Below are 25,533 nucleotides of genomic sequence, written 5' to 3'. Positions count from 1 at the left end.
TACAGTTCCTGGAATTCAAAACACTTCATAAATATTTTCTCTTTGTTCTCCGTACATGTAGCAAAAGTAGCGAGATGATTATTTTCTTCTTTTCTCAGGTGAGCAAACCCAGGCAGACACTGCCTTGGCCCTGGGACTGTGTATGTGGGTGGCAACGGGAAGGCCGCTCGGCAGACCCCTTCTTCCTCCCGCAACCATTTCTCCTGGACCAGTGGCTCCAGGATGCTTGGCACACTCGTGCTACTAACACAGCAGTTATTCAAGGACTCTGATAAACTTGGACCCGAATCACTTGACCTAAGGAAGCTTGCTCTGCTTCCCTGTCTATTTCAGGAAGCCTGGTGAAACTCTTGGCAAATATCAGAGCGCAGAAATGGAATCTGGTCCTCGTCATCCCATCTGGGCTGAGCTGTGGAGGGAATCTTACACAAACCTCTCCTCCAACAGTCAGACACTTAGCTGACTAATGCCAGAGCTCTGACCCCAAAGTCACGGCTCTAAGGGGGAGGGGTAGAGGTGGATTCCGCAGGCTCACAGCCGGGGCGGGGAGGAGGGGCACAAACGAAACAACCTAGACCACCTCTGCACAGAGAGCTTTCTGAAAAGCAAGCGGCAGCCCTGCCTGAGGCAGTTGGGTCCAGTCAGCCCCAGCAGCAGGGGGATGGATTAAATAACGCTGGCAAGGTTCCACCTAGGGCTGAAGGTTCCAAAGCTCCCAGTGTTCAGTACGTTTCTACAATGAGAAAAGGAAGCTGAAGTGTGTTGCAAAATCACAAAAGTTGGAGATCATTCATTCGTTTTGCACTCATTTAATCAATGTTGATCAACGTGATTCTCTGAAAGGGCTGATACAGCCCCTCCTAAAGGGCATTTGGGACTGTGTGGAGGTGGTCCTGGTTGTCACAGTGACTGGAAGAGGGAAGATGCTAGTGGCACTTAATCACCAGGCACTGTCCTGTGCAAACTGCCCACGGCATCCCTGCTAAGAAAGCTCAATGACCATTGCAGACCTACAGCCCACCCATTGACTGTGGACTTCCCAGGACACTGGAAGGAAGAAGCCATCAACAAGAAAACAGCTGGCCTGTCCTGCAGTGGGACCACACCCCTCCTTTTTCTCTACTCCCAGTACTGACACGTATCCTGTCTGGGGTGGGAAATTATGATCCGTGTGTGCCAGAGTTGGTTCTGTTTTCCTAGACTCTGCAGACCGTCTAATTCTTCCCACTGACCTTTCATTCCTGACCCTTCTCCCTGCTCATCCCTGCCAATCACGAAAGGGGCTTCAACAGAAGGATGCACAGGGCTAGCTTCTTGCATCAGCATCTGGGGGCCAGCTTATTCTGCTGGGTGCCCCTAAGCGAGACACTCACTTCTCGGAGCCATCCCTAACTTCCCCTTCCCCATCTTCCATAGAAACATACACAGGATGCAGCAGGCTAAATCAGACGGCATGGGCAGGGCTTGGGTCCTGTGAATACAGGGCAGTGTGTGTGTATGTGTGTGTGCGTGCACGTAAAGGAGAGCTAAACAGGTGATCATGGCCCTAAGATTCACTTAACCTATGAGGGCAGGACATCTGCAGTGGGAGCTGGAGCCAGGCCCGGCACTGCTGCCCCATCCCAGCTTTCAGGCACCTTCTTCCTCTCAGCTCCCGGCGAAAGCACGGGATAGAGCCCCGGCAGTCGCAGGCTGTGTTCAAGAAGCTTGGCATAGCCTCCCAGAGCTGACAACGATCGAAGACAGATGTGTGCAGTCAAAGAGTAATGCGAATCATGAAAAGGAGTAGCAAGCTTACATGTGGAAAGAGACAGCAGTTGTGGGGGAGGGCGGCAGAGGAGAGAAGTGGGAGCTGTTTAAAAAAGCACTGGGTGACCCTGTGGGTGGGGCAGCTCTGCTGGGAAGATACTTCCACCGGAAGAGGGGCTGGACTCTCTGCAGGGGACCAAGAGCTCCCATTTGCTCCACCTATTAGGCTCTAATTGAGAGTTCTGTTCTGGCCAGGAAGGGGCCCTAGGGAGCAGCCATCCACCTCCCAATCTCACCCATGGAGAAACCAAGGTCCAGAGAAATTGAACGCCTAGTCTAAAGGCACACAACCTAGTGGCAGGGCTGGGACAAGAATTCAGGCAATCTTTTGCCACCTCCTCACCAATCTGGTGCTTCACTCCCTGAACTTTCCTCTTCTCTCAACCCCTTCCACACTTACCTCCACCTTCTGCTTTCCCAGACCCCCATCACGTCCTGCTGTTCCCTACCAGCTGGCCTCCTGCTGCGCGTTCTCTCTGTGGATCCTAGAAACTCCCAAATTGGTGGAAGACGGAGACAGGAGTCATGTTGAAAATAAAAATGGTTGGATTGAGACAAGGAAGGCAAGACACCTTCCTCCTTAACTCTCAACTATTGGTGAGACAGCCAGAGACTCTGCTCAAAGGTCTTACCCCTCTTCATCGTAATCCTGAAAAGCATTGGCTGAATATTTGCACAGAGCCTACTCTTCACAGCATGAATGTGTGGAGGAGTGTGAATCCTTAACGTCCTTCCTTCCTCTTATGGGTTGAATTGTGTCCCCCCAAAGATACATTAAAGTCCTAAATCCCCAGCACCTCAGAAATACAACTGTATTTCGAAATAGGGTCTTTACAGAGGTAATCAATTTAAAATGGGGTCACTGGAGCGGGTCCTCATATAACTGGTATCCTTATAAAATTGGGAAATCTGGACACGGAGAGATCTGCACAGAGGGAAGACAAGGTGAAAACACACATGCGGAATACCCTGCAAGGATTGAGGATTAAGGATCTGAGTGATGCATTTACAAGCCAAGGGACACATCAAGCTACCAGAAGCTGAGGGAAAGGCACGGGACACTTCCTTCCCTAGCACCTCTAAATGGACCACGGCCCCGCCAGCACCTTGATTTTGGACTTCTGGCCTCTTGAACAGTAAGGCAATAAGTTCTTGGTTGTTTTAAGCCACCCAGGTTGTGATGTGTTGTTATGGCAACCCAAGAAAACCCATACAGTACTTCCCAGGTAGTCTTCTTCTCGGCTGCCTGCCCTACCCTAGCGCCTCACTCTGTTGTCCACAACAGATAGTTTAGGTTGAGTTTTTGTCAAGGTGCCACAGAGCACAAGCTGAATCACGTATATGTCGTGGATCCATACAGCTCCCAGAACATGTCTAGGAAACTCAAACTGATGTCCCCAACCTTCCTCCCTCTACACAGGCACTCCAGGAAGTCCTCGGTCAACATGCCACTGTAGGTGGGCAGGCGAGAGGAGAGCTTCAGGACAGATGTCCCTGGTCTGTGGTCGGCTGGCAAAAAACCCCAAACTAGTGGGGGAGCCAGAAGAGGCATAAGGCTAGGCGAACGGGATAAGAAAATCTAACTACCCACACATCTGCTGGGAGAACAAATCCAGCTCGACACAGATCCAAGAGGTTCCTAAGTAATAGGGAGAGTAATTGTGCTATGCAGTGCACAGATAGAATCAACTGGAAAAGCTGCCGGCCAGGTTCTGAAGTGGAACAGATAAACTGATAAGGAGGGCTAGCCCAAGAGGGATGGGAAGGAGAAGCATGCACACGCAGCTGGATCGGGATGTGGGGAGAAGTCCACACTCTTTAAAATAGTAGGTGACCAAGGGGAGGGGAGAGAGAAGAAAAACACTGAAAGGGAGGAGGGAGCTGGTAACAGGGACTGGAGAGGAAGTCACCAGCAAGTCACACACAGCCGTGCGAACACGCTCCTGACAGACTTTATGAATTAAGTCAAAACCATATGGACACAGATGTTAAGAATGACAGTCTGTTTATCCATCTTAAAACTTATTTAATAAATCGCCATTTATTAAGAGCTTCCTGTGTGCCAGGAATTGTCTGCAGCACTTTATAGGATTCAGCTGTTTCATCCTCACACAATCTGATGAGGTAGTTCGATTATTAGCCCCATTTTACAGGAGAGGAAATTGGGGATGACAGGCGGGCAAGGTATCTTGCTCAGGTCATCCCACTAGTAAGTGATGGAGCTGGCCTGGCTCCTGCACCCCGCTTCTTTGGTGGTAGGTGGGGTGGGGACAGAAGACAAGAGGAGCAATCCAAAATTAGATTAAGACCACACATATGCCCGAAAGATCAAGCTAACAGAGCAAAGGGTAGGTGACAGTCTTTCCCATAATTCAAACTGTTCTTCACTAGTGCTGCTCCTGGGGGCAGGAGCCAGTGATGTAGGGACATGGGGCCTGGGCGAGGATCCCCTCTGCTGCTCTGTGATAGGCAACAGCTCAGATCCCTCTAGGAGCTAATAAACCTTTTAAAAATCACCACTATTTAGGGGCACCTGGGTCGCTCAGTTAAGCATCTGACTAAGCGTCTGACTTCGGCTCAGGTCATGATCTCACAGTTTGTGAGTTTGAGCCTCACATCGGGCTCTGCATGGAAAACTCCGAGCTTGTAGCCCGCTTCAGATTCTGTGTCTCCCTCTCTCTCTGTCCCTCCCCTGCTTGCAATCTCTTTCTCTCTTTCTCTCTCTCTCTCTCTCTCTCTCAAAAAAATAAACATTAAAAACAATTTTTTTTAATCACCACCATTTAAAAAAGTTATCATCTTGGGGCACCTGGGAGGCTTAGTTGGTTGAGTGTCCACTTTGGCTCAAGTCATGATCTCATGGTTTGTGGGTTCGAGTCCCATATCAGGCTCTCTGCTGTCAGCACAGAGTCTATGTCAGATCTTCTGTCCCCCTCTCTCTCTCTGCCCCTCCTCTGCTCATGCACTCTCTCTCTCTCAAAAATAAACAATAAAAAATAATTTAAAAAAATTAAAAATTTTAACATCTTTAAGCTGAGAAAGATAACTTCTAGAAATCTATTCTAAGAAAATAAACAGATATGCATATAAAAATCTACATAAAAACATAAAAATATGGTTAACTGTGGCATAAAAACAGTGGCTAAAATGAAAACACACCACAGCAATGAAATGGTTCAGGTACAGTGCATGATGGACTATTATACAGGGAAAATCATCTTACAAAGGATACTTCAAGACATGGGGAAATACATACAATATGTAGAGGTGGAAAAATGCCACTTAAAAATAGTTTATAAGGTGTGAAGAGCTCGCTTACTAAGAAGAAGAAACATACACACAGAGATACATTAACACACACACACACACACACACACACACACACAGAAAGAACTGCAAGGGATATATACTAAAAATTGTCTTCCTCATTTATCCTAACATTTTCCTAATTCTCTGTAGTTCACATGCATTGGAACAGGTACTTATTTCACAATCAGAAGACAATGTTGTATGTTATAACTACTTCTGGGAGGGTCCCAAAGCTTTAGCTGTCATTTTTAGCTGTCTGTCTGATGAGACTTTCCACCGACCAGGTGCACCAAGGAATTCCAAGCAGCCTCAATCAACTCCATGGTACTTTTTTGGCCCTGATCTTAATTTAGAGAAAAAACAGAAATTATGAATTAAGGAGACAATTGTTTTGTGTTTCTAATTAGATAAAAGAACTATAAATATGTTAACAATACCTGCTGATTTAATAGGGACTCAATGAAGGATCATGTTCAGGAGGTCAAGTGGGATGAGGGTGTCTATGTGGCGGGAGACTGTTGCTTACTGCATCTAGTAAATGACAGATGTGCTGTTTATTCAGCTACAATGAAAGGTGCTAGAGGGGGGGAGAACAGAAGGGAAATTATCTATAAATAAACAAGAAGGCAGTGTGATGTAGTGGCTAGGAACACAGACTCTAGAATCAGAAGAGTGATTCTAAGCTTGGTGCCACTGCTTCTGAGCCATTTAACCTTAGGTGAGTTATGTGGTAATTTCAGAAATAGTTACTGAACAACTATCATCTGCCATGTCATATTCCAGGTCTTGGAGATAGAGCAGTGAAGCAAGGATACAAAAATGCCCTGTTCCACATGGAATTTACTTATAATTGGGGAAAAAAGATAATACATTAGGGAAAGCAAGGAAAATACATAGTTTCTCAGATGATCTTAGGAGCAATGAAGAGAAACCTGTCTAAGCCTCAGCAGCCTTGTCTACAAAATGGTGTGGTGATATTCAAATAGTTATTCCATTGAGTACTTGTGAGAATTCATAAGATCACACATATGGCACTGAACACGATTCCCACTTTAACAAATATTAACAATTACCACTATTTTGAGATTAAAGGAGCCAAATTTACTCCTCTTGTCTGAGTGATGACACAGGGAATGATAAGAAATGGTTGCAACCATTCAAAAACTGCAGAAGCAAAGGGGATTCATCCCGAGCGATGGAGGAAACATTAAACCATCATCACTGTAATAGAGTCTTGAGTTTCTTAGTGACCGAAACAAAGAGCAAAACTTTTCTCACTTGGGGTTTATCCAAATCCAGAGGAAGTCAGAGGAATCCCTGATCACTTCTATCATCATTTAATACAGATAATATCTGCCCTTTGGTTTCTCCCACTTCAGGATTTAACAGAAGGCACACAACCCAGGGAACTTCACCTGCTCCCATGCTGGTCTGCCATCATTTCTTCCCCATGTCTAAGGATGGCAGAGGCCAAGAGGAAAGGAGGTCTGTTGCTCCTTTAAGTCCACATGGCCATTTGGGAGTCATGAGATTGGTCGAACACTTCAGTGGAGTTCGCCCAAAGCCAGGTGGAGCCAGATTACAGACCACAGTACAGATTTCCATCCAGACTTTGGGAATGAGCTCCCAGAATACAAGGGTGCTTCTGATCCATGCCCCAACCACTCGGCCAATGGCCAGTGAAGAAGGAAAGAAATGGTGCCCTGGATAGGCAGGAGGAAAAGCTTTCCAGAAGTCTATTTTATAAGCTTTGGATTCTAGCCTCCTGGAAAGGAGAAAAGTCATCAGAAGTTAGAAGACGGCACAAAGAGATGTGTGTGTTTGTATGTACATGTCCCAGCATATGCATGTGCAAGAATGTTTTAAGTAACTAAACGCACAGCTTAAACCAGATGGATTATCCTGAAGTTTCACAGACCAGTAGCTTATTTTGGGTGGACCTCAGAGGAGCTAAGTGATTTGTTTGCACTTGACATCAGAGAGGATACTTGTTGTTAGTGCTTTTCCTCTTCTCTGTGAAGTCAGGTTTGGCAGAGCTCTGGCTCTAACTCAGGACTCAGAAGTATTAGGATTTTCCCCGAGGCCCCACTGCTATGTCCTTCCTTTCCCGGGACTGGGGTGACAACATGCACCTAGTGTGCAACACAGAGAAACACTTCGGGAACACTGAACCTCAAACACTACAACCTATAAAGCAGAACCCTGTGAGCTGGTGCATTGTGTTAAACTAGGAACAGATGAAGACCCCAGGAGGAGTTTCCAGAAAGTTCAAAGAACGCTCTAAGGGGGGAAATAATGCAAACCAAAAACAGAAAAAGGGAAGGGAAGCCATAAGGGGATGCAATAGGCCCTTTCCCCCAAACCACACTGCCCAAGAGAGAAGAAGGTACCCTGAGACACAGCTTTTATTACTGCTTTGCATAAGCTCTCTCTTTCAGGCACATTGGTCAAACCCTAAACACTCCATGCTTTTCCCCACCTTTGTGCCTCTGACTGTGCCATCCACATCTACTGCCCAGAAAATTCTCTTGCCTGATCCAGGGGTCTCCTCAATCGCCTACCAAAAGTCTTTAGAGCTCTAACTGCCCTCCGTGTGCAAAATGCCCATTGCCTTAAGCCTTTCTCTTGAGTTTTATTTAGTTGAAGATGTCTTATTTCCCTAGATGTACTATATGTTCTTAGAGGTGGGGAACCACACATTTTTGTACTGCCCACAGCACAGGACACAATACCTTACCATATCAGGCACTCAGTAGCTCACTGCCGAATGAGAGGTTTTTTTAGAATCAGAATTTATGCCCATTAGGTCACTGAGTAGAGTTCATTTTTCAGAGGAGAGAAATGAAGCATACTGAACATTCTGACTTCTTTTCTTTCTCTTGTGCTCCTGATGGTGGCACACACGGCAATCGGGCATGGAAAGCAAGCTCTTTCCTGGGGGGACTTCCAGAACCCCACAAGAACAACGGCATTGGGGCTCTGACTGTCCCTTCTTCCATCACAGCTTTCCTCCCCTCACCCTCCACTGCTTGTCCATCAGCAAATACTGCCAGTCCTGCTCCCCAAACAGATACCTAATCTTCTGGCTCCCTCACATCTCACTCATGACCACCCATGTCCAGGCCACCATTCTCTTTGACCCACGGTGCTGTCATCTGATGGTCTCACGGCCTCCCCAGCCTGCCCTCCAACAAGTAGGAGAGGAACCTTTTAAAAAGGTTAGCCAGATGACATTATTCCCTGCTCAAACTCTCCCCCAGTGGCTTTCCACCATACTTGAAGGGGAAAAAACTCTGGCTTCCCGACACATTTGTTGGGGGCATGGGGACATCCTGGCTTCTCATTACACGCTTCAACTCATCACACAAATAAACTCTGTAAATGGCCCATGAGGTCCTACACAATCTAGCCGGCCTCTCTTGCTCTCTGTCCCAGCCACACAAACCCTTCCTGCTGTGTCTTGAACACAGCAATCCAAAATCCCCTCTCCCACTGTGTAACATCACTTTGTTTTATTGTCCATCCTGGCCCTGATCCCCATAGGAAAATGTCATTTTTCGAAGTATTTCTATGCTTGTTTGTCTCAGCATTTATGGATTGTCTCCATTGGAATGTAAGCTCTGTGAAGGCAGAGAGTTAATCTTTTCCATTGACTGATCTATCTACCACATCTGGAACAGTGCCTAGCATATAGCAGGTGCTCACTAAATATTTTTGGATGGAAAAATCTTTCAGGATACTGATGTATTTGCCAACAGAGCTCTTCCAAATGTCAATATTAATGCCAAGAGAAATTCCTAGAGATCAGAAATTGAAAGCCATGATTTTATAGCCCTGGCCAATCAGCCTGCTTTTTAAAGTTATCTAGTTGAAATTTCTCATGGAAAAAAATAGAAGGCTTTTAAAAATGACCACAAACCTTCCCACAAAGATGTGTTCAGCAAAGATAGATCCTGCAGCGCTGAAAAGAGTCTTGCCAAATTCTGTTACCCATTGTGCTGCTGTAGGTTTGCCTGGGGTTCAGTTCAGTGTAACCAACATTTCTGGAACACTGGAATTAGTCCTGGTGAATATAAAGATGATTAGAATAAGGCTGTTACCAGCAAAAAGCATACAGATACACAGGGGAGACAGACACATGAGCAACATATTTTCATGGGACATGTAGTAAGGCTGTAAATGGTAAGCCAGAGATCTGTTTTGGGCTTCAGGGAAGGTTTCCTGCACGAGCACCTGTAACAGTCTGCCAGGCAAACAAAGGTGAAAGAAAACCTAAGCTTTGGGAAAAACATAAACAAAAGTATGGCTGTGAAAACCCTGTAGAGGCAGACAGAGTATGTCATGGAGGGACAAGCAGTCGTATTCCAGGAGCTTTGACTGTATTTGTTGTGTGATGGAGACAGTCTTCTATTGCACCTTATTTGTTTAAACATACAAGTGTTAGGTGGCTTGGGGTGTGCTGACACTTTTCTTCCATAATCACCAAAATTGTCCATCAACAAAAGTCCCGGCTAATGTGGGAAACAAAGAAAAGAGAGGCAAGACAATGGCTGAGACTTCTGAAGTTCACTCAAAAGTTAATCTAACAATTAGATCAAAGGGTACAGTAAAAGAATTTCACTAATGAAATTATATATTTCTTACAAAAAGGTATGTAGCTTTATTGAAAGGATGGACAAATGGAAGCCAGATAGACAACAACTGTAGTTCTGAACAGAGAGGATGCAGCGTAGGTGGGCAGCCCATGAGGTTGGGTGTCAGAGATATCTTGCTTCTTTCTGATCAAGGCTCCATTGGGCAAGCCGCTTTATTTCTCTTGAGTCTCAGTTTCTCCATCTGTAAAATGGGGGAAATTACGGCTGTCTTATCGAGTTGCTATGGGGACTGGGATTGTACCTAGCACAGTGGATACCTGGTGTCATATCCCCATATGCAAATAAATCCTGAACAAAATTATCACATTAAAAACCCTCCTCAGGGGTCAGAAAATGGTTATCTAATTGTCTAGGGTTTAAGGATTTGAATCTTTGCCATTTTGGAGAATCCTAAGCCCTTCATTGTTTAACCTTGTGTTCAATTTAGAAAATGCAGGGAATTAAAAGTAAAAGGCTCACATAATTGGGAACCCCATTATACAGGGAAGGTCTGCACATTTTGACTCTATGAGGAGAGTCCAAAGGATCTTCATAGAGAAAAGCTAAGATCTGTGCTTGGGAAGGGAAGCTGAGCAGCAGACTAGCAGCCTTTCATCTGGAAGGCAAGCCCCAGGCTCCTGGTGCTGCACAGCACATGTGAGGCACAGGGAAGGACCCACCTATCAAACCTCCCCCAGCCTTCCTAAACTCCAAGCAGAATTCATTTCATGCTTGTCAACTCATGTAAAGGACCTGGTTGAATTGCTACCCAAAGATAAAGACCAGGGATGGTCTTGGCATAACCAGAGGCTCAGCAAGAGTCTTGTAGGAACATGCCAACCAGTCCTTTTCTGAATAGGATGCTCCATTGTGGTCTGCTTCTTTGTCACCTGTATCAGTCTGCATTTTGTGAACTGCTTCTCTCCTCCCTGGTGCAGAGTCTCCTAAGGAGGGGCTCTGCCCTGTAATTCAGCACAGGCACTGTGTGTATAGCCCAGCCCAAAAGAGACTGGCTTCTTCAGACTGTCCCTGTCTCCACTCACTTAAGAATCCTCATGTGCCTCACTGCTGTTTTCAGTTTGGACGTGATTTATTGATCATTTTAACGGATAATATGGGGAGTAAACGCTCAGTCCACAGGCCTGCACTCTGAGAACAGTTGCACCTCTGTTGAAAGGCTGGGCTCCCAAAGTTATTTATGCATATATATTAAGCATTCAGAGAACTTTGAGGGGAATCCCTTTCAAGATGGCAGACAGTACCCACTGCAATTCTCCTCTTGTATCAAATCCACGTATAGAACAGAAAATACATTAAAATAAATTTCTACCTGCCTGGGCTTGAAAACAAGCAGGGAGACTTGGCCAGAAACTGTAAGGAATCCCTTTCAAAGAAGGTAAACATTCAGGAAGCCACAGACAACTTGAGAAGTTGACACCAAGCACAGAAGCCACATGCAAGGAATATCGTAGAATCTGCCACAGAAGATAAAGTGGCAATAAGAATAAATGACCCCCTTTCTGAGGAAAGCCAGCACCATGAAAAGAAAACAGCAAACTAGTACTGGGAAAACTCAAACCCAAGGAAGGAGTTAAAAGACGAATCAAAAAACTGAGCAAGAGGCATAATTCTTTGCAATACCATTTTTCTATTTTATGTATATAAAATAAATCAACAAAATGAATTACGGGCAAAACAAAATGCAATCAGAAAGGGACTGTGGATATTTCATAATCTCGAAACTATAAGGTGCTGCATCCACAAAATGAGACTAGGATGTTTCAAGGAGATTTTCACAATGAGAAGATAACTGAAAGGGCAGGGCCACTGCAGGAGGGAAGGTCATCCATGAGCTCTGCAACCAGACCCACACTGGTGCTAAGAAACTTGTGTTTTGCAGATACAGATGTGTCCTTGTGGAGGGAGTAGAACACTAGCAAGCGGCTGGGCACAAATTGGGTGACTGGCCTCGCAGAAGGAGTGGGCAACCTGTACTGAAATAAACTCAAAATTCCTAGATGACATTCTGACTGCCTGGCGCATGTCCATTCTCAACTTTGTTTCTCCAGCTGCCCTTTCACAAATGGTGGTACCCTGAGCTTAGACCCTCAGACGGCATCATCAGAAAGAGGTAAAGGAGGATTCTTTCAAGCCACAGCTGGGACATTTCTTCCATTTCTTATGGTGCCATCTAAAGGCTACCTCCCAGAGTCCCAAGGCTGCAGAAACACCCCGGTGCTGCAGGTTCTTGCTCAGGAACATTGCCTGACTTGGAGGACAGCCATCTTTCAGACAGAACAATGTCCTATTAGCATAAGAATATACCTGTTTAAATCATAACAAATATTTGTAAAGTAATTTACAGCTTGCAAAACACTTTCCTGGGCATTATCTCATCTGAAATTCTGCATTAATTACGTTAAGTGGGGAGGGTGTATTATCCCAGTTTACAAAAGAGGAGACTAAGGCTCCAAAAGGTGGTGACTATTAGTGATTGACAGAAGCGGAAATAGAACTGGGTCCTCTTGCTTAAATGTTAGTTCTCAATATAGTTTGCAGTAATGAGGTTTACATTCCTTCACCATCGCTCTAAGGCAGAAATAGCCTGAGGAGCATTTTCTCCTGAAACTCCTGTGCATAATCCTATGGGGAGGGGGAGACTGGAGGACCACTCTTACCTGCTCCTACTGTCAAATGTACTTAATATTCCTCAATACTAGTGTCAACTTTCTACTCAGTTCATGGTCCCTTATGAACATGATCTAGATTGGATTTGGGAAAACAATATAAATTGCCCAGAGTCCAGAAATAAATGCCTCGGCTCATCTCCTCTCTCCTTTGAAACATTACTGTCCCTTGATTAAAACAAAACAAAACAAAACACTGTTGAAGGTGATTGCTGTGCATATTTGGGGTGGGGGGATGGTGGCAGCTGCACATTGCCAAGAATGACTTCAGTTCCACACACAAGATACACAGAGAGAGAGGGCCCTGGGCTCTCTGCCTCCACTGCTCTTTGCAGGGCCTGTGTCTGGCTGTGACAGTGCAGTCCTTTAGCAGTGCCCTGTGCAGGCTGAGGCCTGTCCCCACCTCACTGCCCACTGCCGCAGATCAGGGTCACACCAATGTCTGACCTCCTTCCTTGAACCACCTTCCCAGTCTCCACATCTGGATAGCGTGGCTCACTCCACCTCATTATAGTTCCTAAACCACGCTCAGGCTACTCTGCTGTCGGGGAATCCCAAGTCCAAAATGCTTCCAGAAGCACACACTTAGCAATGGATGTTAGATGTCCAGCCCCAGCATGTCTGACAGCATACACGGTAATATCTTTTTGTAAATGAGAAACCCAGAGATTGCAATGATTCCAGATGGTCCACTTTACAATTCAGGAATATGTGGTTGGAAACGTAACTTTTTCAGACCTTATTAATTTTTTCAAACCTTGATTTTTAGCTTCCTTCTCTGACCCTCTGCAACCTGGCCCTCCTGCAAGCCCTGGCTTCCTAACAAGAAAATGTCAAGGGAGAGAACAACTATGTTCTTGGACACGGAAGCCATTGGTTAAAGCAGGGCCTCAGGCTGAGCCTCTTGGAAGCCTCATCCCAAGACTGGCACTTGGGCTGGATCCCACAGAGTGAGAGGGAAGAGAAGTGCTTACTTTCCCAATGAGCCATCAGTGCAGAAATCAGCAGCCCTGATCCACAGCTAAGCCTAGAGGAGGGCCTCTGAGTGGCATGCATATTCCCAGGGAGAACCAGTACAGGAAATCTGATCATTCAGAGACCACAAACCATTTTGCATCCTAAATGCACTGTGGAAACCTGGTATAATACCTGCTCCTGAGGGCTGTTGGGGGAAACTAATGAGATGACATATACCAAAGTGCCTGTACAGCATTACTGTCCTGGGAATGTTGGCCTTTCTTCCTCCTGCTCTGCACCATTCACCCTCAAAAACCCCTCCAGTGGATGGGGCATGGTGGTGCACTTCAGAATGTGCTGATTACCTGCGATCTGTCTCCTGATTGCCAGTTTCTGGGGAAATGTTGGATAGGTAGGGAGTAGGAGAGCTCAGCCCAAACTCACTAAACATCCTGAACTAGGTAAGAAGTCCACACAAGCACACTAAGGGTGAGGATGGGCACAGATGGGGCAGAGTGGGCTGCTTCTGTGAGCCAGGAGTTCTCAATCTTGGCTGCATGTTGGAATCCCCTGGCAAGCATTAAAAAATACAGATGCCTCTGTCTCAACTCTAGACATTCAACTTCAACTGGCCAGAATGTCATCCAGAACAACAACCGAGCCAAAGGGAAAGGATGTGCAAAGTGAGATGAGCACAGCGAGAATGTGGGCCTGTCTCTGTTGAACAAAGCCCTTTGAGATGACACCTGAGGTTCACTTGGGCTCCCTTTGGCTTGACCAAAGGGAGTTCTTGAATTCCCACACCCCAAGCTGCTGGACAGTACGCCCAGTATCTGTCTGGGTCACTGTCACACACACTCTCCTAATAATAAGCTGAACAATGTGACCTTGCAAGTGACTCTCTGTACAGATCCAGTGCTGAGGAAAGTTGCAAAAACCTCTTGAAAGAGGTTCTGTGAAATTTGGTATTTTTAGGAGACTTTGAAACACACACACACACACACACACACACACACACACACCCATAATAATCATGTATAGGTGGATCTGATGTTCAGGACCCAGGAACCTTGGCATCTGTTCACACTCCACCTTACACCTGTAAAAAGGTCTGCAATGCAAGCAGCCCCCTCTGGAGCAAGTCACTGTCACAGTTTCAGATTTTCTGGGGGTGCAACTCCAAAAGCCACCTTCTTTTTTGATTGTAAATGGAATCCAATTAAGATGGAAATGCATAGAGAAAGAAATGCTGCCAAGCACCCTCAACTCTGAACATTATGATCTCTTGCTTTAGTTCCTATTTCCCTACAGTCAGAGCCATGCCCATCAGTGCACTGCCCCCCATCTTCCCAGGCTGGGATCATCTCCTCCAGCCACCATAGTCAGAGTCACCAGGGACCAAATCAGGCTATGGCTCCTCCTCTGCATTACCATTCATTTGTTCGCTCACTCATTCATCCTTCCATCAATCCAACCAACAGTCAGGCTTTCATTGAACAGCTATATCGTAAGAGCCGTCTTCCACATTGCAGCCAGAGTGATCCTTTTTTGAAGCAAAAGCCTGACTGTGCCCTCTCCAGGGCTGACTCCAAGTCTTCAGTAGTGCCCCATCACTCTTGGGGTAAAGAGTGAGCCCCTGTGGGCTCCTGCCTATTCCACACCTCTTCTACACATCATCCCACGCTGGTCTGTGCACCACCTACCCTAGCTTCTTTCAGCTCTTCTGGCCCCTGTTACTCTCCCTCTGCAGCCTTTTCCCACCTGCTTCCTCACCTGGAACTCTCTTCCCCCTCATCTCCTCCTGCTTTCACAGATGCTTACAAATCACATCACAAGCCATCAGAGAGTCCCCCCACTAGTTGTCTGGCTCAAACTGATGATCTTCCTCCATACTGGCTGCTCTTGGAGGAATTTTCCTTTCTATCTCTATTGTAGCCCCTGCTCAATATTTCTCTTTGGACAAGAGCCTCAGACATCCTTGTGCCTCCAGGAAAACACATGGAAAACAACCGGGATCTTTCTCCAAACCCTGAACATTTTTTTCCCTTTTTAGTAAAAAATTGGACCTTCTCGAATCGCCCTATCCTTGACTGTGCCTCTGACAAGTGGTCCCCCAAAAGACTCAGGACTTGCAGCAGACAGACGGTAACTTTATACAGCAGCCCCAAAAGGAGATGTAAATACTGAAGGGTGTGCTGGGAAGACATGTTCCCTATTCATACAAGAGCCAAAAAGTAAAAGGGAAATATCAGAGGATTACAGCAACAAGCTGAGGTCTCTCTGCCAGTAACCCAACCACATTCAGCTTGATTTCCTAGACTTGCTAATAGACCACAATCTAAAATATCTTTCTCTTATTCCCCTTACAAACACACACACACACACACACACACACACACACACACACACCACAACACAAGAACATGAAATGAACTGAAGGTTTCCTTGGTGATTGTTTACATGCTAAGAAAAGAGGGAAGAAGAGTATGAGGGTAAGTGATGAAAACAACTTTTTCCCACTTTAATCCACAACCATCAAAAAGTCACAGATACTTAAAACAAAAAACAAACACATGGCTCCTTTATAAAAGCAAAGGTAGGCTGAATTCTAGTGTGAGGGAATCCCACACTCGAGCTATGACCAGTGCTAGGGTACCCACACAGTTTCCTTTGGGGGAGAGATCTTTGACTCAAGAAGATAGATTTTCAGAAGGAAGGTCCAGGACAGAGATGGAGGGGAGGAATGTGGCAGACGCCTCATGAAGCCATTCACCTCTTCACATTTGTGTTTGTGTAGGACCCAAGATTCTTCCGGGAACTTCTCTCTCTCCCACTGTGTGTGGGGCTATCAGGACAGGCAGGGACACATATGGAGGTGCCCCTCCCTGCATGAGATCCAAGTGGGACTGTGGCATTGCTGCTTCCTGACAGGCTGGACAGCAGGGGCCACCTCTCAAAGTCATGCAAGCATGGCATGTAATGTAGACTCAGGGACGGGGTGGCCCTCAGACAGCAAGACTGGCAGCCCCAGGTCACAGCCCCTAGATCCCAGAACTCCCAGTTCAGAGCCAGGACACTAGGCACCTCCCTCAGGAGACTCTCATCGAACCCTGGAGTTGCTAACAGCAGAGCTGGTCATGCTGGTCCACAGGTCTTTCCAATCACCCCAGCCTACAAGGACTCCTCCTTTCTCCAAACTCTCCAAGTCTCCGTGGCCCCTGCCATTAATGTGCCACTTCTCACACACACCCTGCACCCCTGCCCCCACCCATCTATTTCTCTGCAGTCTGTCCCAGACTCCCAAACAGACTGCAAGGCTCCTGAAGACGGGGCCCTGCCTTTCACCTCGTGGTGTTCCATCTGGTTCTTGCCTAGCATGGTGGCTAAGAAGAACCAGGTAAGGCAGGAGGCCCCCCAGAAAACAACACTTTTGTTAAGCAGGTAAGAAAAACATGGAACAGATGTGTTATGTTTTTTCTTAAAGGTCCCTCATAAATTCCCAAGAAATTACTAAATAAGGATTCACTGTCTATTCTCTTTCTCCTGGTATCTGGACCAATTAAAAACAGGATAGGAAAAAAAAATGCTGAGGAGCTCCCTGAGCAGGAGGGACTTGGAGGACAGAAGTGGACAGTAGATGGCAGTCTGTCCCTGTGGTCACAGAGACAATAACTAAGCACTGAGGCTACAGGGAGAAACAGAGAGCTAGGTTCAAGCAGATGCACCTCCCCTCTCCCCTGTCTGTGCAGACTGAAGCCAGGAGCTGGGAAATTTCTGGAAAGCACACCTGTGAGCACACACACTTACACATCTACCAAGCCCCAACACCTGTAGAACATGCACCTGCCCCAAACTCTCCCCACAAAGAACCCCGGGCATGCATCCGAATGGGCTCTGAGCACCCACTGCCAGAACCATGGCCTGGCATTGGGAACTCGGGGACAAGAAAACCACTGACCTACAGGAGGGAAGGCTGTGCCTGACCGAGAAGATTCCCGATCATCATTCAGGCTAAAAAACAGCACTCCAGTCAGGAGCCCTGCACTTGATCGCCCATCTTCACACTGCTCCTCCCTGGAGCACAAGGATGTAAGCCCTCCGTCTCCCTCACCAGCTCTGTATCCTCAAGGTCAGAGGTGTGGCATTCACCGCATCTTCTCCAACATCTGGCACAGGGCCTGCTCCTCAGCAGCCATCAACACGATGTTTATTGAATAACCTTTCTACATGTACTTTCCAAGTGTCGAGAGATGGACTGTCCTAATTCGTGGGCAATGACAGCCGACTCGTCTGTGACCAAGAGCGCAAATTTGCAGAAGAGCTTGGCAGACTAAGACATGAGGGGAGTCTCTAAGGAGAGCAGAAACAGCCTTTCTCAGTGAGCAGGCAGGGAGCACCATGACCCCAGTCTTGGGACAGGCCAAAAGGAGACACAGAGAACACAGCTCGGGACCCTCGGCGAGGTACATCGCCTCTCTGAGCTGGCCCCTTAGCGCTGCAGTCTGGACTCACGGATGACCTCTCTTGCATTCATTCACCAACACATTTCTGTAGCAGACAGGGCTCAGGTGTTGGGGGACACAAAGATGAAAAGACCAGACCCTTTCTTCCCAGAGCTCACATTCTAGTGAAAGGTAAGAATGCAAATAAAACGCAGCCTGCTAAGTGCTATAACACAGGGAGGCTGGGGAGGGAGCCACGGGGTCTCAGGAGAATACAAGGAGGCTTCCCAGAGAAGGCAAAGATGTGAGGGATGACTTCCATAGCCTTGGTGAAGAAGGAGGGGAGGGCATTCTAAAGACAGAATATATCCTCCAGGGCCGTCTCAAATTCAAGTAGAGAGTATACGTCTGCCACTTGTGACATTTAAGCCACATCCCCTTAGGCATCCATCCATCCAGGTTCTTCTACTAATCCCCATTCCCACCACAGAGGATGAGGTAGGAAAGGCTTTAGGGATCACTAAAGCTAGTAGTCCTCAACCCTCTCACTTAACACATGAGGAAAGTGAAACCTGGTGTGACTCGGGACCCCCTAAAATTGCACAGTTTCTGCTGGAGTAAGAGGGTGGAGTCTGGCCTTCTTGCACATAGCTCAGGATCCTTCTGATTTAGCTTACTGAATTCTGCTACCCACAAACTATTTTATCCCATATAAACCTTTCCCTATGCTCCCAACTTCCAATCCAAGATCTGCCACAAATCTGGCAAGCTTGCTTCTTCAGCACTTTATAAACATACACTCATCCATATGTTCAATAACTTATCTGGCATCACATAACTTAATTTCCTCCTCCACCCCCTCCACGTTTCTGCACATAAGTCCTCCAGGCCAGCAGGGATACCTGGAAATCCCAGGCATGGGCCACAGTGAGGCTTAGGGAGCAGCAGAATCACAATATGTGAACTGTCACAACTGGCAGGGTCCTTTGACCTTCTACAGAATCCAATTCACTCTCTTTCCAGAAAAGAAAACAGAGGCCCAAGGAAGGAGAGTGATTTTGCTCAAGGTCACGAAGCTACTTTGTGTTCCTTGCCAGAAGAGATGGGGCAAGCTGTTTCAGGCAGAAGCTAGGTGTCAGGAGAGCCAGGCTCCTTCCCAATTGTAGGGCACACTTGTTGGCAATCAGGTGATTCCCAGAGCTGCATTTTCCCATGGAACCCAGTGGAAGCAAGGGACATGCCCTATGAACAGTCAGGAACAGGTCTGCTAGATACAGTGTGGAAAGAATCCCAGACTACACATTTGAAATACATTCCCTAAGGTGTAATTTAGAGCCAGAGGGGGAGGATGTTTTTTTAATTCTAGGGTCTGAGACCTAGAAAGAGAGGGAGAGGAGGCAGTAAATTGCAAGGACCTGGCTGTCATAAATAAATAACAATAAAAGGGCTATGTCCTCTTACTAAGAAGAAAAGCATCACCCTACATATGAAAAGCTGTTTAAAATAAAGTAGACACATATTTTTGAGCAACTACAATCTCACAGGCATCAAATTAGTGTTCTACACTTATTTGCATATTGCAAATACCTTCAGCAATAGAACAAAGTCATTCGCATTAATTGCCTTGAATGTACTGATAGTGGTGGTGGGGAAATCAGCAAAGGGAGAGGAAGAATAAGAGCCTGCAGTCACATCCTTCAGAGATAGCAAGATGCACCCCAAGCACCCCTCTGGTTTATCTACTTCTGGTACTTCCCAGAGAAGGGCATGTGGCAGGTAAGTGTCAGGGCTGGGGATCTACAACTGCATTGTTCTGCATCAAATACAGTCTGGGGATCCCAGTCCTTAGCAGCAACCTCTGCCCCCAACCTTTCAGCAAGAAATTGACATCTACTTTGGCCCTGGTTTAAGTGGAGGGAGTTCTCGAGCCTATCAGGGAAAGCCATTTTCCAAATTCTGAAGAGCCCTCATGTTCTCCATTCTCCCTCTTTTACTTTGTTGCATGCAACCCTCATCGCAGGACTCAAGAATGCTGGGACCTACCACCTCTCGTGGGCGTGTGGATCAAAACCAGATGTCCAGATCCAATCTTACAGAGTTTACAAGGAGGCAATTGTGGCTTAAATCAATACCTCCATTCTGGAAGGGCAGATACCCTTGTCAACAGAAAGGGGAAGTAAAGAGGGAGGGCGATGGGAGCTAAGACAGATCTAACACATGCTTGCCAGCAGGTGGCTAAAAAGCCTCAACACATGAAAATGTGTTGTCTTGCATATGAAAATGAACCTTCCAGTGGAGCAGGTCACCCTGCGGGGTGAGAAACTTCGCAGAGGGCAATCAAACAATCTGTAATCTGGATGACATCACAGAACTCAGAAAACAGAATCTGACTGGCAGGTGATGGACTTGAGATGGCCTCAGGCTTCAGGATGGAAAGCCAGCACATCAGCATCTACTTGTGTAACTGTGTAAGCATATCCCTTAACCTCATGCAACCTCAGTCTCTCCATCTGTACATGAGATCGCCCTGGGCATTGAGATATTGCCATGCAATTGTAATAACGCCTGGAACCTACTAAGTACTCAAATATCAACCACCACCACCATCATCATCAATCATCATCAGTCATCGTTTTCTTTAAAGATTTTTTTAAGTTGATTTATCCTGAGACAGACAGAGATAGCATGAGTGGGGGAGGGGCAGAGAAAGAGGAAGAGAAAGAGAATCCCAAGCAGGCTGTGTTGTCATCGCAGAGCCTGAGGCCATGGGGTTCGAACTCACAAAACCGTGAGATCATGACCTGGGCCAAAAGCAAGGGTCAAACATTTAATCGACCGAGCCATCCAGGGGTCCCAATCATCAATCATCTTAAAGGTGGGTACTTGTCTTAGTCACAAACACTGACACCAAAAGGCACTCATGTAGAAACTGGATGATTTGCATCAGGCCTACCTGAAACCAAACCCAACCCCTCTTAGCTCTGCACATGCTGTGCAGGGTAAGCCAACTTCATGAGCATTCTTGCCAAAACAGAACACTATGGTAAATTCTTTGCATGCCTTTCCTACTTTGACTAAGCCATTCCCTAAAGATAAAAAAACAGGAGTTCATTTAGGGTGTGCCAAGATGCACTCCAGGCAAGCCACTGATTGTGTTGGAGGATGGGGCCACTGTAGAATCCTAGGATGGTGGAATTGGAATGGGACTTCGAGATCTTCTAAATTAAGCCCTTCATTTACAGATGGGTGAATCAAGGCCTGGAGAGAACGCCCAGGGTCACACAACATCTGATTAGTGACAGAGCTTAGTCTCAAGCCAGATCCCCCACCTCCAAGTCAGCAGGCTTTCTGCTGCCCTGGGGCTGCTTGACATCACCTTGTTGGCCTGAGATCTTTTGAGATCAGTAAGCTACCATTTACTCCTACAGTTCTGGCCTTAAATGAACAAGACCCTTAAGATTTTCAAGAACCTTGACTGAACAAATCCATAAAAGATTTGGGTCTTTTCTAAAAATGCTGTTAAAAAGTGAGCAATCACAACAGACCACACCAAATTTCACTTCAAAATCTGCTCTTCTCCAGCTGATCACCACTTGTACTCAGAGGTTTATCCTGTGAGGATGCTGAGAGCCAGAGAGAGCCTCTGGTGGTTCCCAATTAAGGCTGCTTGAGAAGGACTGTGGCATCAATGAGGACATGAAACAGCCAATGTGTTCTGATTATCCAGGGGTGCATGCACTCTCTAGCCCCTTGGTATTTTTAGGTAGAATGAAAGGCTGAGTTACAGAAAACTATCAACAACAGCAAAAAATACTTTAAAGATCTCAGGCATCTGTATGTGCTTTCATGTGTTCTAAAGTGAGTTCTCTATACGGTTTACCTTTGTCCAGCCTTGATCTTAATAGAAATCTGTCCAGCCAAGAGTGAGGTACCATCTATACTGGCCTCATACTTCTTAAAAGTTCACACATCTTCCATCCCTGTATACAAATGATCTGAAAGAGGCAGCTACCAACTTTTCCCATCAGCTGGCCCTTCTGCAAGAAGCAATATGATGATCATGTAATCTGAGCCAGGCAGCCATGTACCTACCACCCATGACATAAGCTCTGCAAACGCCTCCTGCCTACCCAGGCCCCTCCTGAGATCACGTGTCCCCCAGCACGCACACATATATCCTGTGCTCTCCTCTGGCTCTGCACACGTCTGTCCATGCACAAAGTACATCCACAGACCTTATCAGCAGCACCACACGGGGCTTACACTGGTCTCCAGTAGATTTGGTCCCTCTCCAACAGACTCAATTTTAAATAAAAATAAATCTAAAACCCTGGCAACGGTCATTAGTTCAACATCTCCACTGCCAGAAACTGCCTGCCTCATTAAAGAGTAAAACAGCAGCTGGTAAGGTCTTGAGGCAGGGTGGTGGGTTTTAAAGATGTTCTGTGTCGGCCTGACTCCCCTCTCTCACTTCAGCCAACATGGGAACATGCGGATTTACATTCCCTCCAACAGGGCCAGAGCGCTGTAACTGCTCAGAAGAAGGTCTGAAGGAGCCTGGAGCAGAAGCCTCCACTCAGTTAGTTGTCTTGAATGGAGGGGAAGAGGAGAGGCCTGAACATCTGATCCATCTGGGAGAGGAATTGCAGGGATGGGAAACGTTATGTAATTAAACTCTGCTGGCCTGTCCCGCCTGGGGAATGTGAGACCCATCAGCAGTGACCTCTTCCAATCAACTTAATTGGCCCAATCTCGCCAAGAAAAGCAACAGAATTGGTTTAGTGCCTCATGGAAATAGCTTAGCTCCTGACTATTTATGGCCACTGAACTCGAGAATGGGAGCCTGAGTCTGAGCCAGGAGTTGACAATGTGTGCTGACTTCTGGGAGGACCGGGAGGCTACAGTGGGTTTCCCTGCCTTTCTGTGCCCCCCACCTCTGTCTCAGGGGAAAGACGTTTTAGCAACTTGCTGCATTGGGCTCACCGCACTTTACAAGCCCAAAGCCTCTTACGAGGCAGGGTCTTGCCTCCAAGGACCCGCAGTCTAGAGCAAAACAGACCTTCATTGTAACCCAGGATGGCTGGACTTTGCTCCTCTTTTATTCAAATATGCCAAGGACAATTACTATTTTCTCTGTGTTCAAAGTCAGATTTATTTTCATGTCGTGGTCTACACAGCTCATGTTAAAGAACAGGAAAATGTCTCTGATAATTAATAACATCGATTTTGGGGCCACCTTTCTTCAGAATAGTTCAAGGACCTTTCATGAATACTGATTTCCGACAACTGCAATGTCGGTTAGGTTGCCTCCATTTCTTGGGTGAGTAATCTGAGGTAGTTATAGAAAGTTCTCTTTGCAAAGTACATGAGCAGTAGACATGCAGTGGGCATTAAGACTATGTTGCCAACTTGGGAAGGGGTATAGATCTCATTTTTACCATGGTCACAGACATGCTAGTGCCTGTATTCAATGAGACTTCACCTCTGAGTAAAGCTTTGTACTCCTCCCTATACCAAGCTTTGACTGGGGGGAAAGCAGAGTGAACTTTTCTTCTCATTGAGTCATTCCTGGGATTAGAACATTTTCCCCAAAATCACACTGCTCCAAAGGGGCACAACTGAAGTAGAATCAAGGCATTCCCACCATCCTCTGAAATGTCTGCCACCAGGTCTTCCGACCAATGGTCACACCCTATTTATCAACTCTCTCTTACGCAGATGAATTTCACCTAAAAATTATGTAGAACTTCAAAATGACACAGCTCTGATGTCATGAATTTTAAAATGTCAGGAGTCAAATAAAGTCTCCCCAATTATATGCCCTCACATGATTAGAACCTAATAAATGAGGTTTCCTATCATCTGGTCTGGGCAAGCATGTATGTGCAATCAAAAGCACCCCCCTCCTGCTCTGTTCCAGGGACCTCACTAGCTGTCTCAGAATATGAACGCAGTCAATGTCACATTTCCCTCACTCCTCAAATGCTCCCGGAAGCCTACAGCTCTTCTTTTATCTATACCTTCTGTACTTAAAATACACATCTGAGCATCCAAGACAATTTTCATCTTTCCTCAGGCACACAGAATTCCTGCAAAAAAACATGCCCTACCCCCTCGTAAGGGCCAGAACATATATTCCTTCTATCCTCTGACTCGCCTTCTCTTAGTTACCTAACTTCAGCCTTACTGTGTGTGTGTGTGTGTGTGTGTGTGTGTGCATACATGCACCCTGGGTTAGCTACACACTCACAGCCCAGAAAACATCAAAGATTAATAAAACACTCCCAATCCGATATGTCAAGTCTCATTCCTCATTCCTGCTAGTGAGGAAGTATTGCACATTTCCAGAAACTCAATCCTCAAATGTATCAGGACCTGCTTTCTGCCCTGGATCACAGCACCCACCCCCCATGCCCAGCCCACACCCACAATGAGGAACAGGAACACCCTTCAGCTGTATCCCCAACACACAAAACCAGACCTCATCCCTATCCTTGTGCCCCCTTTTTACAAAATCACAGATATATTTCAGGTCAGGTTCCCTTTGGCCCCTAAGATCCATAAACATCTCTAGACTGAATTATGGTTCTTGAAGAGGCCTCAACTGGCATCCAGCTCTTTTCAGTCCTCTTGGCAAAACTGCCGCAGTCAGCTGAGTCCGAGAAGGAATGTTTCCAGGGCACGGTGCCATGCCCCAGTACCCAGTAATGGGCTCAGCATCCAGTAGGCATTCCACAAATATTAACTAATAATCAATATTAATTGGTAACAATGAATTCCTCTATTAAATAAGAAACCCATCAAATAACAGAATAGAACACGCACCTCTGCCACCAGTAATGCAAAATATATTCCTCCCCTCACTCCAATTTTATGTGGACGTCCTCCCTGATCGTCACCTAGTGCTGACACACAGGGCTTTTCCCCTTAAATGTATACCCCTCATTCTAAGCCTTGTCCAATTCCTTCCTCTCTGAGGAGGTAGGGAGGGGGAGAAGGCAAAACCCAACCCAGCATCCTTCTCTGTAAATGCCTTGTTTCTCCATAAAGAGTGCCTGAGCCCTCACTTTCCTATCCTCTGCACACCCCAGTGCCATCCCAACCACATTTCCCCATGCACACTCAAAAAGTTCACACTCGGCTCTCTGCAGATAATCTCTCCCTGCCCCCCCCCCCCCCACTCCTTCCATAATCCTCAGGAGCCCAACCTTCCACACACACGTCCACCTTTCGCTGCTACACACAGCCACCCTCCCACGCCACACCCACTCCATGTGTCTGTGCAGGCATGCACAAGCCATCTGTCTTCGACACACTGTACCTCTCCTCCTGCTCTGACACCCTTCACAGGCACAGATTTCTCATTAGCTACACCTATGTTCCCACATGCTCTCATCTCCTGCCAGTCACACATATGCGCATCCAACACTCTCCTCAGAAACGCACACCTCCACTGTGCACAGAGCAGGGTGGAGCTCCAGCTCTCCGGCCACCCGCAATGCACACCCTGGTGCAGAGACTTTCCAGAAACCTCCTTCCCTGACCACACAGAGCACCCAAGGGTCCCACTCTCCCTCCCTAGCAAAGCAGATCCATTCACACAGAACCCAGCCCTCCAATTCCAGCTACAATCCCGTCCTTACCAACTGCAAAATCTTACACGCTCCTTGCTGCAGGCCCGCAGACTTGCTATTT

The 25,533-nt window shown here is 46.6% G+C and overlaps 1 protein-coding gene across 1 annotated transcript in view; it reads right to left on the bottom strand.

Annotated features, from left to right (window-relative positions):
• The window catches only part of NTF3 (neurotrophin 3), a 67,558-nt gene that overhangs the window by 40,000 nt on the left and 2,025 nt on the right, over positions 1–25,533 (bottom strand). The window lies entirely within an intron of this gene.

This window comes from Prionailurus bengalensis, chromosome B4, assembly GCF_016509475.1.
Source record: "Prionailurus bengalensis isolate Pbe53 chromosome B4, Fcat_Pben_1.1_paternal_pri, whole genome shotgun sequence".
Lineage (NCBI taxonomy): Eukaryota > Metazoa > Chordata > Mammalia > Carnivora > Felidae > Prionailurus > Prionailurus bengalensis.
This window is presented reverse-complemented; position numbering and strand designations above follow the sequence as displayed.